The sequence below is a fragment of the Pseudorca crassidens genome, chromosome 4, assembly GCF_039906515.1.
Source record: "Pseudorca crassidens isolate mPseCra1 chromosome 4, mPseCra1.hap1, whole genome shotgun sequence".
Lineage (NCBI taxonomy): Eukaryota > Metazoa > Chordata > Mammalia > Artiodactyla > Delphinidae > Pseudorca > Pseudorca crassidens.
The window spans coordinates 111,075,316-111,093,347 of NC_090299.1; the positions used below are offsets into that span (position 1 = coordinate 111,075,316).

The window sequence follows — 18,032 nt, forward strand, 5'->3', positions numbered from 1 at the left end:
AGGTTTTTTTTTAAAAAATTAAAATACGTTTTAAAAAATCTTCAAGCTATTTATGTGGTTTTTTTAGACTATTAAAGTGCTGACAGACTCTTAACTAGAGCCTTGGGGGGGAGCAACGCTGTAATCCAATGAATAACATTCACGAATTCAGGATCATGTTGGATATTATCACTCATTACCATTGTCAGAGAAGGATGATTAAACTAATAGTTACTGGGAGACGTTTCTGGTGACAGGAGGCAATGATGAAAATAAACTGACTTCAATATACATTTAGAATCGGGAATAATGGGACGTGGCAGGAAGCCAATAAATGAACATGGCCCTCCGCTCTGATCAATGAGTTACTTTCCTCTCTTTCTCCCTCCTCTTGAGAGCCGCACAGGAACCTTAATGAAAAATCAATAGCCCTCTGTAATTCAAAACTGGAATCAGTCGTTTGACCTGACTTTTTTATTTTTTCCTTCCTAAGAGAATCAGCTCAAGACAGAGTTCAATTGTAAAGAGCAGTTCTTCAAAAAGCCTACAGAAGAAACCTGACATCAGTCCACACCAATTTATGCCTGTTATGGCCAAGGATTTTCTTCCCTGGCATTGCAAGGAGGATTGGGACTTTAGATTTACTTTCTGCATCAGTTCTTACTTTTAATCCTTATCTTAAAACTTATTTTGCAATCATCATTAGTTTTGTTTTCTTAATGGTTCTATGGCAGTTACTGCTCTCAGTGCTGCGATGTTTAAAACATAGGTTTATAGCTTGGGATGCTGTCTTTAGACCCACCTGGGATCGAATGGGAACGAGTTTTTCCAGCAGCCCTCTGTGAATACCTTCTTCAGCAACTGTTAGCTGTGAAGTCTGTGCTCAAAACAAGTCAGGCCCCACATATCCTTGTCCTAGAAGCAATTAGTACAGGCTGAAAGGAAACTGGGATGTGGTTTTAAATTGTGTTTTCTGCTTTTCATTTCACATCTACATAATACAGGACAGAGGTTTTCAGGGTCTCTACTAGCCTATATGCAGTGATATGCCAGTAAATCTTCAACAGTGGGCTCTCTTGTTGGGGACAGCTTTTCTTTGCAGAGTTTACTAATTTCCTTGGTGTAAATATTCACACCGTGGCTGATTTCAAGCTATCAACATGACTGTCACTGAACATGGAGTTGGGAGGAGACACACACAAAGGGTTCAGCTTGATAGCTGGTGCGAGCTGGTCCCAGGACAGTGCTGTGACTATTTGGCACCTTTGCACAAATTAGAACACAGCACCCACTCTGGGCAGATACAACATGGCTTAGTCAGTGGTATGGGGATTGGAGTTCAGTCCCTACTTCACCCCTTGGCCAAGCAGAGCTGGGCAGTGTATGCAGTGTATTAACCTGCGCAACAAGGTGTGAGCTCTGGGAGTTCTCACCTTGGGGGTCCATAAACCCTGAGGGGCCCGTGGATGGGCTTCTTATTGTACAGTCCCGTGTTGTGTGTGTGTGTGTGTGTGTGTGTGTGTGCCCCTTTATCTAAGGAAAGGATCCATGGCTTTTATCAGATTTTTAAGAGTTCCTAATTCAAAAAGTTAAATCCATAAAAATTCTAAATTACATTGGTAGAAATCTGAGGATTTTGGAACTACTTTTAAATGCAATTTCAAAGGATATGGAGCCATAAGATCTAGTAAGAGTCCTGACTTTGCCACTTTCTAGGAAGAAAGATGGAATAATTTTGCAAGTAGAGGCAAAAACAGAATTTTGATAGGTCTGTATTTTTGAATACCTCATAGATTTATGCAATATTCACATTCTGTATAATAATGCAGTCAGAAGGCAGTAGGATTTGATTTTCCTGCATTCATCACATGCCAATCTCAACAACACGCATTAAGAAAATAGGGAAATATTCATCCCTTTCTGCCCTTTGTTAGTGGCACAGAGCACTTCAAGAACCACCGATTTCTTTTCTCTCCTTGCCCTGGTGCTGGCCTTACACCCAATTCATGGTCGTTTTGCTCAGGCTCATCCTGCACAATTTCTAGCATTCGGAGAATGTTTCTCATGGCAGCATCTAGTATCTGTGGCTGCTGTTTGAGGACAAGGAGTGATAAAGGGGAAACACTGATCTCCATTTCAGCGGTTGAGGCTGCGTAAACCCGAGTTATAATCTGAGTGTTGCATATATAGAGGTTTAAAAAGTGCATTCCCGGCCTTCCCTGGTGGCGCAGTGGTTGAGAGTCCGCCTGCCGATGCAGGGGGCGCGGGTTCGTGCCCGGGTCCGGGAGGATCCCACATGCTGCGGAGCGGCTGGGCCTGTGAGCCATGGCCGCTGAGCCTGCGCGTCCAGAGCCTGTGCTCTGCAACGGGAGAGGCCACAACAGTGAGAGGCCCGCGTACTGCAAAAAAAAAAAAAAAGAAAAAAAAGTGCATTCCTGCTTCATAATTTCATTGAATCATCTGGCAGGTCCCTTTGCCATTATTTTGTAGGGATTCAGAGGGCTTAAGAACATGCCCAAGGAAACAGAATTAGAAGCAGAGTCAAGTCCAAAAACCAACTCTTTTCAAATTTTGTCTAATGCTCTTTGCACTACTCCTATTGCTGCATTGTCGTCATATTCCTGCTTTTTCAAAGAATCGAAGGCTTAAGCAGTCACATGTGCCAGTGAGCCAAGGGTGTGCTGATGGTAAACCTCAGGCCTGCTGGTTGGAGTGTAGTTACTTTAATATTCCTGGTGACATTTCTAAAGGCAACATCTTTTATGAGCAGGGACTTTGGAGAAACACAGACCTGGAGTGGAATCCTGGCTTTGCTCCTGTAACCAGTATAAGTCTCAGTTTTCTTTTCTGTAAAATAGGGGCAACAGCACTTCCCTCAAGATTGTTGTGAGGATTAAAGCACTTAGCCCATGCCCAAAAAGCACATGTAGGCATTCACTGAATGGTAACTATGCTAATTATTTACACCATACTCAACATTCTGATCCATTTACCACAAAACATCACTATCTAGAAGTTCAGAGTCATAATTTATTTGACAAGCTTTACTTGCAAATACCTGCACTAAGCTATCTGGCAAAGGTTCCAAATAAGGCCACCTGGCCTATTAAATCGTTGTTTCTACTCTCTAAACACCAGGGGAGGCTACCCAAAGGGGGCTAATGTATCAAAGAAAAAAAAATAAAGAAAAGAAAATAGAACAAACCCTCATCTCCTTCAAACCACAAAACTCTCAGGCATAAGGTTTCTGATGACCTTCATTTCTAGCTCTGCCTAAGTCCAAAAAACAGACTGGCATCTCTGCTTATTTTTGTGGGCTACTCCTCCAAGCATTCATTAAGTGACATATCATTACATGATATTTCTGTGCCCACTTAATATGGTCCACATTATCGCTGAGTTACGAGTACTTTCTCTCATCACAAACATCCCGCTGCTACCGTCATTGATAATCTATTCTTCTTATCTTCTGCATTTTTTCCGTGAATGTGTGGAAGATTTCTCCCCTGCTGGACAGATCCCTTCTGCTTCTGCTGTGTTGTCTGTTTGCTTAATGTCTGGGCTGCTGGCAAGAAAGCAGCCTCCATTCGTTGGCATGAAGCTAAGTACACCCCACCGTTGCCAAGTGACCATGCATCACTACGCCTGTATTTTAGGTTTCCGGGTGTCTTATCCCTTGACATCTTCTTAAGTCCAAGTGGGGAGGAGCAGTGTTTGAAATGTTCAGGATGCTGGGGCAGATGGATGCATTCCTGGAAGGGAGGCCCTGAGATCTGGCACAGAAGGACTGAATCTGCAGTCATTTCTCCTCCACCAAGGTCATAGCGGGGTTCAATTGGCATCAAACTCCCACCCCCGCTTCCTCCTTCCTTTCAAAAAAACCTGTTCCAGTTGTCAAAAAAGACTTCCTTTAATTCCTCAAGAGAATTTTTTCAAAATTTCCCATTGCCTTATAAAGGCAAATTAATCCTCCCTCTCTTTTTCCTTTGACTCAATTTTTTAAAGATTTCTATTCTTCTCCCTCCCTTCCCTCCCCCCTTCCTTCCCCTCTCTCTCTCTCTTTTCCTTCTTTCTTTCCTCTTCCCTCCTTTTTCCTTTCTCTCCCTGCCTCTGTAGAGTTAGCTTTATTTGTAAATTTTAGTTTAAGAGCATGGACTTGGGAGCCGGACAGCCTGATTTTGAATTCCAGCTCTGCTGCTTATCAACTGTATGCTGTAGGGCAGGTTATTTAATCTCTCTGTGACTCAGTTTACTCACCTGTAAAATCTGGATAATAATAGAACTTAATTTATAGGGTATTCTGATGATTAAATGAGTTAGAATATGCATGATTGTCACAGTGAGTCATAAGTGTTGGCTATTACTCATCTATTTATTTATTTATTTATTATTTTACAAGCCAGATTTGTACCACATTGACTAGAGACATTTCAGGATGCACCATGATGAGTTTTAAACTTAGAAATGAGAAATATAAATACAGTGCCTTTTAAAAATTTCTGTGAGCATTCACCCTATAAAATATAGAAAAAATAAAGAAAACATATTTAACGAAAAAGGCATTTCCTAGAACATGCTTTGGTGTTTCCATTTTTAGGAGCAAGAAAGAACAATTATCCAGCCCTGAGTACTGTTGGCTTTGGTTGCATGCACCAAATTAAAATATGTACGTAACTAAATACAACCGTAAGTTTTTATTGCAATCTGCTGTATGTATTTTTTTGGGTTTTAGTCCCAGCTCTTCCATGCCTATTTAGTTAAATAATGTACCTCTATAAGAACAAGTGTTATGCCTATTTTTAAAGGCGCGTTTTAATTAACTGCACATATATGTTTTGTTTTACTTTTATAGAAAGTACCCAGACTTAGGGTTCGTTTTGCGTGGCTACCTCCAGAACACGTGAACACCACTGGATGCCAGAAAGTGGATTTTCTCTCAGGCTTTCCCCAGAGACAAAGCTGTGGGTAAGACCTTGAACTCAGGTCATTTTTCTTTGCACCATCTTATAGGTCTTCTTGGCATTATAAACAGTAGCTCTTTTGCATTCCTGACAGTGGCTCCCCACATGTAAGAGCTTTATAAACATTGTTTGATGATATTTCTCTATCCTTGACCTCTCAACACATCAGTGTCTTGTCTATAAAACTGAGATAGTATACCTATTCTTCCTGCCTCACCAAAATTTGTTAAGGCATAACAAACCATCTGTCGTATATTTGAAACAATTTTCAGGATTTTGTTTTAGAGGTTACTTTCAAATGCTGTTTGTCACCATACCTAGATTTCTAGGTAAGGTCCGTTTTTGTTGATTTGCTGGGGGAAATGCGTATTTAGATCCAAAATCAAATTATCAGGTGGAACATAAATAGAGAAAACAACAAAGTGTGTTTTTAATACTTTGGCATTTTCACATGAGTTCTTGCCAATCAGTTTCTTTTTTATGGCTATAAGCTGATTTTCCTCCCCTGTTAAGAACAAATGCCCTTTATTTTAATCAGTTTCTACTTGCTGACAGCTTTCTCTTTATATGAATTTCAAGTGCAGTAAATTATGTGGAGTTCCTGGTTGCCAAACTGTGCCCATGTAAAATCATATTGGTCCTGTCAACTGATAGACATAACTTACAAAAAGAAACTCTGGTTTGGAAAGCTCAAAAGCTGAAAGTTGGCTATCATTAAGATTTCATTTGCTTCCAAATCTGATTTCTGTTTTATATAGAAGAATTAAGGTTATGATTTCTGTTAAACTTCTTTTTTATGAGGACCCAAACATACACTGCATGCGTCATGAACATGCTGCTCCGACGAGTAAAATTTCCCAATGCCATTTGGTAACTGGGAATGAGGAAGGGGAGATGACTCGATGGCCCTGGACATGGATATCAAGTGGAACAATTAAACCACCTGGAGAACTATAGACATGGAAATGGGACAAGGGGTCTTGCATTGCCAGTTTGCTGATTAAAATCTGGGCTGAGTCAGAAGCGATCTCAAGCCATTAGCATCCTACCCTTGGCCAAGGGCCTACTGAGAATAAAATAAGTATGAAATGGGCTTGTTCAGCTCCCTAGGGCCCCAGCCCATTCAGATATTTCTCAGTGCTCTACTCATTAGCAGTATCTTAAGAAAGGAACTTAAGCAAACCAAGTTCTGCCCATCCCCTTTAATTCTGAATGGACTGAATTGGCGGGGTGAACATTGTCTTTTGCTTCGATTGACGGTCACTCAATGGAGGGTCCCAATGTCTAGGCTTGTCAATCCATCATCTATGCTGAGCACCAGAAAACAAACAGTATGGGCTTAGCAAGGCTGTTGACCTTTTGTGAACTGGAATGACATGTGCTTGCAATTGGAGGGTGACATGGGGAAAAGGAATAATAAAGGTCTCATTAATATACTAGATTTGGGTAACAATTACAGTGAGTGTTATGGAGACAAAGGGAAGGCAGCCAGCCTATGCTGGAATCTCAGAGGACTGGAGCTGTTAAGTGGTTGTAAGAGCAAGGCCCATTTGCATGGATGCATGCACTGGGTTACTTGTGTGTGATATCTATGCATACACATATGTGTACTATATAAAGTAAAATACTGTTCTTCTATGATATGGATATAGTTTACAAAAGTGTGACTGTATTGAGGATGATTCCACAAGTTCTGATCAAAGGTCTCATTCTTTTATGATCTTATCTTCTATCAGGCTGTAGGAGGCAAAATATTAGTTAAAACAATCCCTGTCTGAGTTGAGATTTTGGTATTGGAGGGCTGGCTGGTGGAATGGAAAGAGCTCTGAATAGGTTAGCAGAGGACTTTTCTTTTAGACTCAGCTGTCCCACCCAAAAAACCGGGTAGTAGGAAGAAGCTTCTAAACCTGTCTGGGCTTCCTTTGCTTATAGGCAGATCCGAAGATTAGATCGATGATCTCTGGTCTCCTTTTCTAAAATTCTTGCTTCGGTGGTAATGTTGGTGGGAGTCTTTACCTTGGTTTTTACTGAGTCGGTGTAATTTCTGATAGCCTTTCTTTGTCTTTCCCCTCCTAGAAAATCCTCTCACTTTTTGTTCCTTTGGGTTTCTGGAAGAAAGGAAAAAGTGAGGGAAGTGGTAAAAAGAGGTGAGAGAGAAGCAGAGCACTGGCCGGGGTGCCAAGCTGGCATTCAGCATCCCCAGCCAGCGCTCTGCCCTGCCGTGCCTGCCTGGTAGCTAGACAGGAGCACCTCTCCACCTGGGTGGACGCTGTGCCTCACGGTCAGGGAACAGCCTAGGGTTATAGCTTCACTTTATTTGTTAAACAAAAGGAGATAATTAAAGGAGCTATAAAAATTCCCTCTGGAGCCTGTACTTGATCTGCACACTGGCTTGGCTCATTAATTGATACGATCTCTGGTTCAGTTCACCGTGTGCCCGTCATTGAACAGTGATCTGTGTGGTCAGGGTCTGTGACCGCAGTGGTCTGGGGGCTCAGGGCTGCACACTGTGTGAGGTATGGCTCCCCTTTCTGAGAAAGTCAGTTACGGCCGGCAGCCAAAGACACGGATCCAGATATCCAGGTCACACAGGAGAGAGCAAGGGAGGAAGCCAGTGTCACTCATCCCATCTAAAGTCCCTCTCTTGCCCTCCTTCTTCTTCATGTTCCTGTTTTCCTGGCACATTTTATTCCCCCATTTTCTTCTCCCCCTTTCCCTTAAGTAGAGGTGACACAGATCAATACCTTTGATGGAAAGTAATAATCAGGCCTATTAAGTGACAAAGGTTTACTCTGTAACAGCTGTGCTGGCGGGAGAGGAGAGCTTGTCTGACTAATGAATCATGAAACAATCAGGCAGTAGCCATTTGTGTTTAGATCTGTAAATATGGTGTGGTTCAAGTGCCAGACCATTGCCGGTGCTCCAGCTGGGGGCACAGATGGTCCGCATTCAGAGCAGCACGAGTGTGAAGAAAGGGTTTTTTCCCTTTCTCTGTCCCACACTGCACCTCTCTGAGCCTCCCCTCAGCTCTGTGAAAGAGTAACTTCAGAGAAAGAAAGGAGATTCTTTTCAGCGGAGGACACACCTCCAATGTGCATTTCACTGTAGGTTACCAAGTACTAGTGGTTCCTAAGTGCTCCGCCTGGGTGGAAGAAAATTGCTAATGGAAAATGTCACTGTTTTATATTCCCCTAAGAAGAATTGATATGTATGTGACTCTAAATATCTGCTTGATTTGTCACTGTGAAATATATTCCTTTATACTTTTCTTACCCATTACTATACTTGACCTCCTGTTTTGTTCTTAGCTGTAAACTGAACAAATTGAGAGAAAAATGTATGTTCTAAGATGAGAAAGTCACATTTATATACAAAACTAAAGTTGTTCTTAAAAAATACGCTAACAATGTCTGCTGGGAATCTCTTTCTCTTAGTTCTTGAGGTAAGGATCTTCATCTTCGAGAAACCAGAATTTCAAGAGCTAGTCATGCTGACCTTAATTAAATATGGTTTTGTGGGGTTTTTGGTTACTGTTGTTTCCCTTAGCCAGGAAAGCATCTTTTTTTTTTTTTTTTACTAGAAATGGAAGCTGAGCCTCCATTTGAAAAAAATCAACACTTAAAGTCATTATTGGTTGAATTATTTATTTATCTATTAATTTATTCGGTGGATCCATTTTTAATTGTTTTATTTTGTAATTTCTCTTGGTGCTCAAAATCTTTGTTACTGAGGAGTTTCTGTTGAGTTCCTAGTAGAACTTGCATTGTGGCATCCTTTCAACCATGGGAAACACATTCTTCATCATTTTTTTTTTCTCACCTTTAAAACATGTAAAATATAGTAGGGGGAAATTTTATAAATGTTTAGGAATAGTTAGGAAAGACAGATATTTGAAAGTATATTCTGAAATTTACATTTTTCCCTTGAATTGGCGTCTCTTTTTGGGAGAGCCATTTTCTTTTGCTTCTCTGTTTAGAGAAATTAACAAAGAAAATCTTTTTCAGGATGAGCTACAATTATTGAAATAACTGCTATTGATTTTTCAGCTGAAGTGCTAAACTCTAAGTTTGCTTTTAGAATTACAGATATTTATGAAATATTTATGAGAGTACTAAGTTGTGATAAAATAGATCGAGTGCAGTCTCCAAAGAGCTGCTTGGGGCTGGCTGACTCTGTTCCCTAAGGAAGGGCTAGTATGAAGATGACTTAGATTTGGTTTAAGGTTGCTGGTAATTTCAGTTGATTATTGAACCAGGAAAGAAGCAGTGCAAACGGAGCAATGAGATTAGGTGGATGAGTGCCTGAATATAGTTCCCCTTGGTCTCCCCGTTTCCTCCAGGGGTACATCCAAGAGTTTGGTGGTCAAGGCCACCTGGTGGAGGCAGGATCTCAGAAGGGCATGCTCACTGCCATCTCTAATGCTTAGAATGTCACTATTCAAGGATCAATGTCATTGTCATCTAAGGAATATCTTGCCATGCTATAGCTACATGTTTTCATATACTAATTGCTTCTCTGTCCATCAGGCCTAGAGCAGGTCTGACCATAGCTTAACAGAAATCCACTTTGGAAAATAATGGTGATGAATCTGGGACTTGCCCATTATGGGTTCAGCTCAACACTTGGCCCCTCTTCCCCAGGCTTTTTAAGTACAACACCATTCCAATACTTGGCAAACTTGGAATAGCACCTATATAGAAAAACAGCTTCCAGATGTTTTCAGTTGACTAATAGATCTAGCTCAGTCAGAAATACTTAAAAATTTGAGGCCACAAATCTCTGAAAATCTGATGGGAGACATGGACCCTCTATTTAGAAAAATGCTTGCTCCTATACTTGCATACATAATATTTCACCACCCAGTTTTAGTGGTTTCAGGGGTCTCCCAGAGCCCACCATGGTCTCCAGGTCAAGACCCTCTTCTCTTCTTTGCTTAGCAACCTGATGAGTCGAGCCTCACCTTGGGTCCTTCAGCTCCATCTCAAAATCAGGCCACCATCTTGTTTTCTACAGTACCGGACTCCGAATTTGATTCCTATCTCCCTAGTTTCTTCTTTTTTTAAAAAAAAAAATTTTATTTATTTTTTTGGTTGCATTGGATCTTTGTTGCTGCACGCGGGCTTTCTCTAGTTGCAGCGAGCGGGGGCTACTCTTTGTTGCAGTGCACGGACTTCTCATTGTGGTGGCTTCTCTTGTTGCAGAGCATGGGCTCTAGGCACGTGGGCTTCAGTAGTTGCAGCACATGGGCTCAGTAGTTGCGGCACGTGGGCCCTAGAGCGCGCAGGCTTCAGTAGTTGCAGTGCATGGGCTCAGTAGTTGTGGCACTCAGGCCCTAGGGCACACGGGCTTCAGTAGTTGCAGTGTGTGGACTTAGTAGTTGTGGCCCACGGGCTCTAGGGTGTGCAGGCTTCAGAAGTTGTGCCGCGCAGGCTCAGTAGTTGTGGCTCACGGGCTTAGTTGCTCCGTGGCATGTGGGATCTTCCTGGACTAGGGATTGAACCCGTGTCCACTGCATTAGCAGGCAGATTCTTAACCACTGAACCACCAGGGAAGTCCCACCCTAATTTCTTCTAATCAACTTTTTATTTTCTAACTTCAGTTTTTGCTTTAATTCACTATCATTAATGACCACCTCACTCTTTTCTTTTTGCTAAATCTTGTAATATGATTGTTTCTCCAGATTTGTTTTGCCTTTATTTTTTTACTTTTCTATGTTTCCATTAATAAAATAATTTTTATTACACTTGGCACATGCTAGGTACTTAAAATAGTAATAGTAATAATTGTTAATTATTATTGAGAACCTGCCAGGCATTGTACTAGATATACACTTATTGCTAGTTATCATAGCAGCCTTGAAAGACAGGTTATATCCCATTGTATTGATGAGAGATCTGGGGATTCTGGAGATTAAGAACTTAGTATATTTTTTCCCTTAAACTGATTGCCTATTTTTTCCTTGAATAAATTTTTTAAAATAGGAAATGTTATCTCACTCCTACAAGTGTAAAACAAAACTAATCAATTTAATTGCCAAAAGATAACTATAAGATACGTAAATATTTTTCAGAATCTACATACCACCAAAAATCACCTACTGTATACCCTGTGACATAACATTGCCCTTAAGCCATACTCTTTTCTGAAATTAGTGCTGGTTTTCTTTTCTGCTCTTCCCTTCTCCTCCTCTCTCTTGCCTCTTTTCTTCCCTTCATAATTATCCTTCTCTTCCTACTCCTACTTGTGTCTCTGAGCCCTTTGAGTCCATCTTCTTCAAACAGAACATCTGATCTAGGCTTTCACCTAAGAATCACCAGACTCTCTTGGGTCAAGAAACCCAAGCATGTATTCCCTGTCCGTGGTGTCTCTTCAGTGCAAATATTAGCACTGGAAAAGCATTATCCATGCCATTCTTGCTTCAGCTCCACACAGATGGGAAGGGGGCTTTTGTTTCATAGGCAGCATCCAGGTATGGAGGCTTCTCCTACGTGAGTATTAGGTTCATTGGCTTGAGAGCCAGGGTGTCAGACAAATCCCAACTGCTTCCTCTTTGAGACCTTTATACATTCACAGGTTCTGTTCTCGGCCCTCCTTTCTACTCAGTGTATTCTTTTTCTTGAGGTGGTCTCAGGTAGTCCCATGACTTTAAATGCATTTTTATTTTTATTTATTTTAAAAATGTTTTTATTGATGTATAGTTGATTTACAATGCTGTGTGAATTTCTCTTGCACAGCAAAGTGATTCAGTTATACATATATATATCCTTTTTTTATATAAATACATTTTAACTGTGTTGTTTCTCAAACTTCTATTTCCAACCTGGACCTCTTCCTGTCTCTATTCTTGTACCACTTCTCTCATGCCACAGAATGATTTTTCTCAAGTGGAAATAAGATCCCATTATTTGCTGCCTAAAGGTATCCAGTGAGTTCTTTTACTACTTAAAAAAGAATCCAAGCTTATTAACACATAGAGCACACTGGTCCCTATGTGTTCTGGTCCATCCTACCTCTCTCATGTCATCTCCCTCTATGTCTGCCTTGTCTGTGAAGCTGCAACCGTCCTTACCACCCAATGAGTCCCAATTTCCCTTCTCTGTTTTTTTTCCCAAGGTACTTATCACCACATGACCTATTCAAGATTTTCTTGTTTAGTGTCTGTTTACCCAAACTAGAATGTAATTCAGTGATGATAGTGATATTTACCTATTTTATTCACTGGTGTATCTTCAGTGCCCAGAAAAGTGCCTGACATAGAGTAGATGTTCAAAAAAATCTGTTGAATGAATGAATCCTAATATTAGTAGATGGAGGATGGTGAGATGATATTCCATTTCCTTTTAGGAAATACCATTTCTTTTCTCTAGTTGCATAGGTTAAGTCAAGGTTCAGATTAGAAGATATATACTCCTCATTTCCCACATTGCAGCAAGGTCTATAAAAATTTTTCATCTCCATCTCTGCACCTCATTTGTGCTGTTGATTAATAAAGTGATAGTGTATTTGAATTGGATCACTCAAGGTGAGAGCTAATGTGCTTCTTCAGATCTTCCGTCTTTTTTCTTTAAAAATTATTTTATTTTATTGTGATTTTATTATAAAAGAAAACATAATCTTCATTTAAAAACCAAACACTTCAAAATTATATAACATAGCTCTCCTCCTCTGACTACATTTCTGCAAAAAAAAAAAAAAAAATAGACCACGTTAGGAAGTTGTTCTATAGCCTTCTTGGATCTTATTTCTTCTTTATAAACTGTCTATTATTTTTATTAAACATTCACATTGAATAGAGAAAGGCTTGCTTTGGGGAAATGCCAAAAGTCGATAAAGACCTGATCCTTGATGTTGGGAAATCTAAAACTTAAATATGGAGATAGGGCAAATATATGAAAAAGACAATACTTCTGAAGAAATATACAGGCAATTACTAATTAATTCTGTGAAAATGAGAAACATAAGTGCTAGAGGACAAAGAGCCATAGAGCAAATGTGGCCAAATGAGACGAATAGAGGAAGAGTACCTGCTGGTCCCAAATGATGTCAAAGTGGAAATAAGCAGTTCTTTATCTTTCTATAGTGCGTTTCTTCCCATGGTTTAAAACAACCTGCTAGCCCCAAGGAGAAAAAGTATACTTAAAGGATGTTCTCATATATATATAGTTAAAAAAAATAGGTTATCCCTTCTTAAAAAAAATGGCTGCCATTGTTTTAAGCTGGAAAAATCCCTGGAATAACTCTGCATTTCCGTGACGCAAATGAATACGCTGATATAATTCTATGTAAAATGTGAATGAAATTCTATCTATTCCTATGTAACCAGGGAAAGAAAAAAGAAATCCTAATGGGTGGCATGGGTAAAATTTACTTGCATGTAGATTATAATTTAAAATTGACTTCTGAATTTGTCAAGCCTTTTGACCTGTATTCAGAACACTTTGAGAGGGCTCATGCCAGCAAGTTACAATACTGTATTTATCAGCAGCCACCTGCAGGGCTTTAGTCTCCAGCTGCTGCTTTTTTTCAATCCATTGAAACTTTTTATTTAAAATGGCTGTAGACCAAATAGCATTGACTGAGGAAAGAAAGCCAAAGGGTAGCATTTCCTTAAAGCCATTATTTTATTGGGACAAAAGGGCAAGGTTTCCTGAATCAACCTTAAGAAGCACAGATATTGAACATGTGAACAATACTAGTGTTCTTCCAAAAAACCGCATTACACCCCACCTCACTGGGTCTATTGATTGGAATGTTGTGCAAATGAAAGGAGATAAAGAAACCCAAACTGCTTCTTCTAACAAGGTGCCATCAATAATGCCCATATGGGCGAGCTATTCCCTGATTTAAGATCTTGCCTCCTTCGTGCATCCACTTAAATCTCTTGGATAGGGGAAAAACACCCTCCCTGCCCCAAACAGAATGTTAGATTAAGAAAGGTTCGTCCTATTCTGCTGCCCTGTTTCTTATCCTGCCAGTTTTCTTGGGCACTCTCTCTCCCGTAGCATTCTTTCTCTTGATCATTTGTAGTACTGACTTGCTGATGTACATTTGTTCTAAACGTAGACCCTGTGTATGTGTGTATTTACATGTAATAGGAGCCTTGTTCTGATTTTTGAATGGGAAAAAATTTGCTTTTTGAAGGCATCTTCTTAGGAAGAACCATTGGGACAACACGGCTGGCTTTTGAAAGTGGAGTTTCTACTGAAAGTTTCCTGCTATTATCTTGACAACCTTATTATTATCAAAGCATTTGGATATTAGGTATGACAATGTACACTCACTGCGGGGAAGAGAGGAGCAAGGCCATAAGTGGGAGGGGGCCACTAACAATTGGGCCCCCTGTTGCAGCCATAATAATTTAATATTCTCACACTGGGAGGCTCCATTTTGCTTGGCCTGTATTGAGCTACTCGATGTGTTGTTTCCCTTTGGCCAAACGATCAGGGTTGTCCCTTGAACAGCCTGTAAGACTTCAAATACAGGATCATGCTGATAATGGCCTAAGGGCAGGATTTTTGTTTTGCATGGGAGTCAGTAATTTAACTATTACACGGAGGGAGGCTTCTGGGTTTTGAACAGAATTTACTTCAAGATTGTATTAAACTTGTTGGTAGATCAATAGTTTTTCTTCTTATTGACTCCTTGTCTCTTCCTGAAAATTAGGGACGACATACCCTCTAAGTGATGGAGACTAGATATATTGGAGTTGCCACATGCTGATGCCCCGTTCTGTTTGTTTTATACTTTGTGGCTGGATACACTTTTTTCTTTTTCTTTTTTTTTTTTTTCTTCAGTGGATTTAACTTTTTTTCTAAATTTCTGCTCAGTATCAGGATGTGAAGCTGTCATGTTAAAGATACTAAGTAGAAGAGACAGAGTATTCTTTCATGTAATTCCTACTCTTGTATTTTTCCTGCTATCAATGCAGGAGATAACCTTCCTGAGGTCTTTAAGACATTATCATTTGAAAATAGACTCATGAGCTCAGCTCTATCTTGGCATAGTATGGTACAGAATATACTATAAGGAGGATTTGTCTTCGTCTGTATCGCATGAAAGATTTTGTTATATTTTTATACCGTAACATCGTACTATAACAAACATTTGGAGGGTAGTTGTTATGGTGAGCTCTAGGGTATTTCTGAGAGAGAAAAGGAAAGGAAAAGATTAATACACTTTCTTCTTTGTAAAACTGATTTAGACTGTGAAATTGGGCTTATCCAAGGTTATGGATGTAGCAGAGTGTAGTGTCAAATTAGGGCAACCTGACCACCATGTGGTTTTTGATTATCATGGGTTGTCTCCAAGACCTACTTTTGAAAAGAACAAGAAATATTAGTAGAGCTGTTAAGCATTTGGTGCTTTGTTTTTATTCATTACGATCCAAACAGTGGGAAGCTCTCACAGAAAAATGTCTGGCTTAAAATACCAACCACATCACCTCGGGAAAGTGGATATTTCAGTGACTTATTTTTTTTCAGTTGCTGAATTTATTTTAGGAATTTGAAGGCTTTACCAGTTGATAAAAGGATGGTTTTCTTTTGACCATACCCTGGAGCAGAGTTTAAGCAATGTGAACTCATTAAGAAGTGCCAGGTTGTGGTTTGAAATGTCGCTTTAAGATTCCCATGACCACAAGGGTCTTACTTCTTGTTTTGGAGTCCTGTGACCTCACGCATGAAGGTCAGAGGGCACTGTGGTATTCTGTGCACTTCTATTGTTTCCATTTGTACTCAGAATGGTGAAAAGAGTTATCATTACCAACTTTCATTTCCAAGTTGGGGTGATAGAGCATTTGACCATGAATTATTATTATTGGTATATTTATGCTGAGTCCCTATGGAGAACAAAGGCTCTTTAGGAAATGTGTCCTGAACAATGATATAATTGTTATCATGATGACAAAGAATGTAGTTTAGTTTAAGGAGCAGACCATCAAGGGAAACACCCTACTCTTTCCTTGTATGTGTGTGTATAAAGTGCTGGACAAGCAAACAGCTGAAGGAAACTTAAGGGAAATTCTTCCTTTTTAATAGCTATAAATGCTGATATATACATGTGTCTGGATAGCTGCATCTCTCTATGAACACCCAAAATTATATAATCATCAATTTTAAAAGCGAGATGTGAAATAGACAAATAGACTATCCCATGTAATATTTGCATTTTTAATTTTTAAAGGCACAGTGGTCCAAACTTGGGTCTCAGGGAAGTAAGAAGGAAGGAAAAACAAAACAAAACAAAATAAAAAACAAATGCAGAGAGACATTAATACTTGAATTAATTCAGGCTCAAGGTAATTTAAAAGTTCTAGTAGAGAATTTGATGGGGAAAGTATAAGATAAAATTTCCATAAGTTACATTTGCTAAGTCCTTGGTGGTAAGGATATTAAAATTGTTATCTAATGATTGATGCTGAATATATATAGCAGGGCCACGGGTTTCTCCTGAGGAGCTCACAATTTCCTTAAAGTCTCACTTGGCATCACTGTATTTTACAGTGCTGACTTGGCCCAGACATTACAGCTAAAGGAGGCAGAATGACATGGCCTCCAGGGGTGTGGACTCTGAAGCTGATTGCCCTGGACTCAGTCCCAGCTCCACCAATTAGTAGTTGTGACAGAAGCAACTTATACCTCCCTATGCCTCAGTTACGTTATTTTTAAAATAAGACCGTTACGTAGATTAAATAGGATGTTGCAGTGCATGGCACATGGTAAGTTGTTTTATCTCTCTGTGCCTCAGTTTCCAGTTTTAGGGATAGTAACTGTACTTCTCCCATAGGGCTATTGTTAGGATTTAATGAATTAATATTTATATGCAAAATGCTTCAAACAGAGCCTGGCACTGTGTAAATTTTAGCAATTCTTATTATTCTACAGAATAAAGATAAGATTTTCTGAACTAGTTCTTTTACAAAACAATACACACGACTGTATATAAAGTAGATAACCAGCAAGGACCTACAGTATAGCACAGGGAACTATACTCAATATTTTGTAATAACCTATAAGAGAAAAGAATCTGAAAAAGAATATGCACACACACACACACACACACACACACACACATACATATATATAATTGAATCACTGTGCTGTACACCTGAAACTAACACAACATTGTAAATCAACTATATTTCAATTAAAAAAAAAAGAAAACATACACAGCTAACTTCATGAGGAATGTTGTTCCCTTCACATACAATTCTTTAAAAAAAAGTCAAAAGTGCTAGTCAGAAATTCTGGCACATTATCACACTTGTATCTAAAGATTTTGTAATCCTCTGTTGGAAGTCACATTAGGGTAAGAAGAAATCAATTTCCGTGAAAACAGCAATTAATATCATTGGGGACATTCTCTCAACTTACTTTATCTTAATTTTATATATATATATATATATATATATATATATATATATTTTTTTTTTTTTTTTTGTGGTATGTGGGCCTCTCACTGTTGTGGCCTCTCCCGTTGCAGAGCACAGGCTCCGGACGCATGGCTCACGGGCCCAGCCACTCTGCGGCATGTGGGATCTTCCCGGACTGGGGCACAAACCTGTGTCCCCTGCATCGGCAGGCGGACTCTCAACCACTGCGCCACCAGGGAAGCCCAATCTTTATTATATTTTATTCAGAAAAAATAATTTGGATTCCAGAAAATGAAAAAATAAATTGTAAGGACTCTCCTCTTACCTCCAGTAAATGACCTTTTTGAGAAAACTTTGTCCACTTTTAGAAGTGACTGACATTGATTTCTGTTAAATTCTGAGTACATTCTGTCCACTAGCAATGATCTGAAGATCATGCAGTTATTAGAGTTTCGTTTTGGAATTGAAATGCCTAATTTGAAGTCTTCAGACTTTGAGCCTTGTAAATAAGTTCTAATTATTTTCATTCATTCATTCATTCATGAATTCATTCAACAAACAGTATTAGGATGCCTGTGTGCCTGGCACTGGGCTAGGTCTTGGGTACCTTAAAAAGAACATTTTTTTTTTTAAACTAGACTACATGACCCTGCTTCAGTGTTTTCCCCACTGTGTGTGTGACCTGTTAATAGGTTAAAAGATAAATTAAATGAATTGTGACC

At 39.5% G+C, this 18,032-nt stretch overlaps 1 long non-coding RNA gene across 3 annotated transcripts in view; it reads left to right on the plus strand.

The window, feature by feature from the left end:
* LOC137223216 (uncharacterized) overlaps positions 1-18,032 on the plus strand; it is a 322,264-nt gene that overhangs the window by 100,748 nt on the left and 203,484 nt on the right. Inside the window, exon 4 of one of the 3 annotated variants that reach the window (XR_010942755.1) lies at positions 4,832-4,944. The exons of the other annotated variants lie outside the window; for them this stretch is intronic. This is a non-coding gene — a long non-coding RNA (uncharacterized lncRNA). The remainder of the gene's footprint in view (positions 1-4,831; positions 4,945-18,032) is intronic. 3 annotated transcript variants of the gene reach the window in all.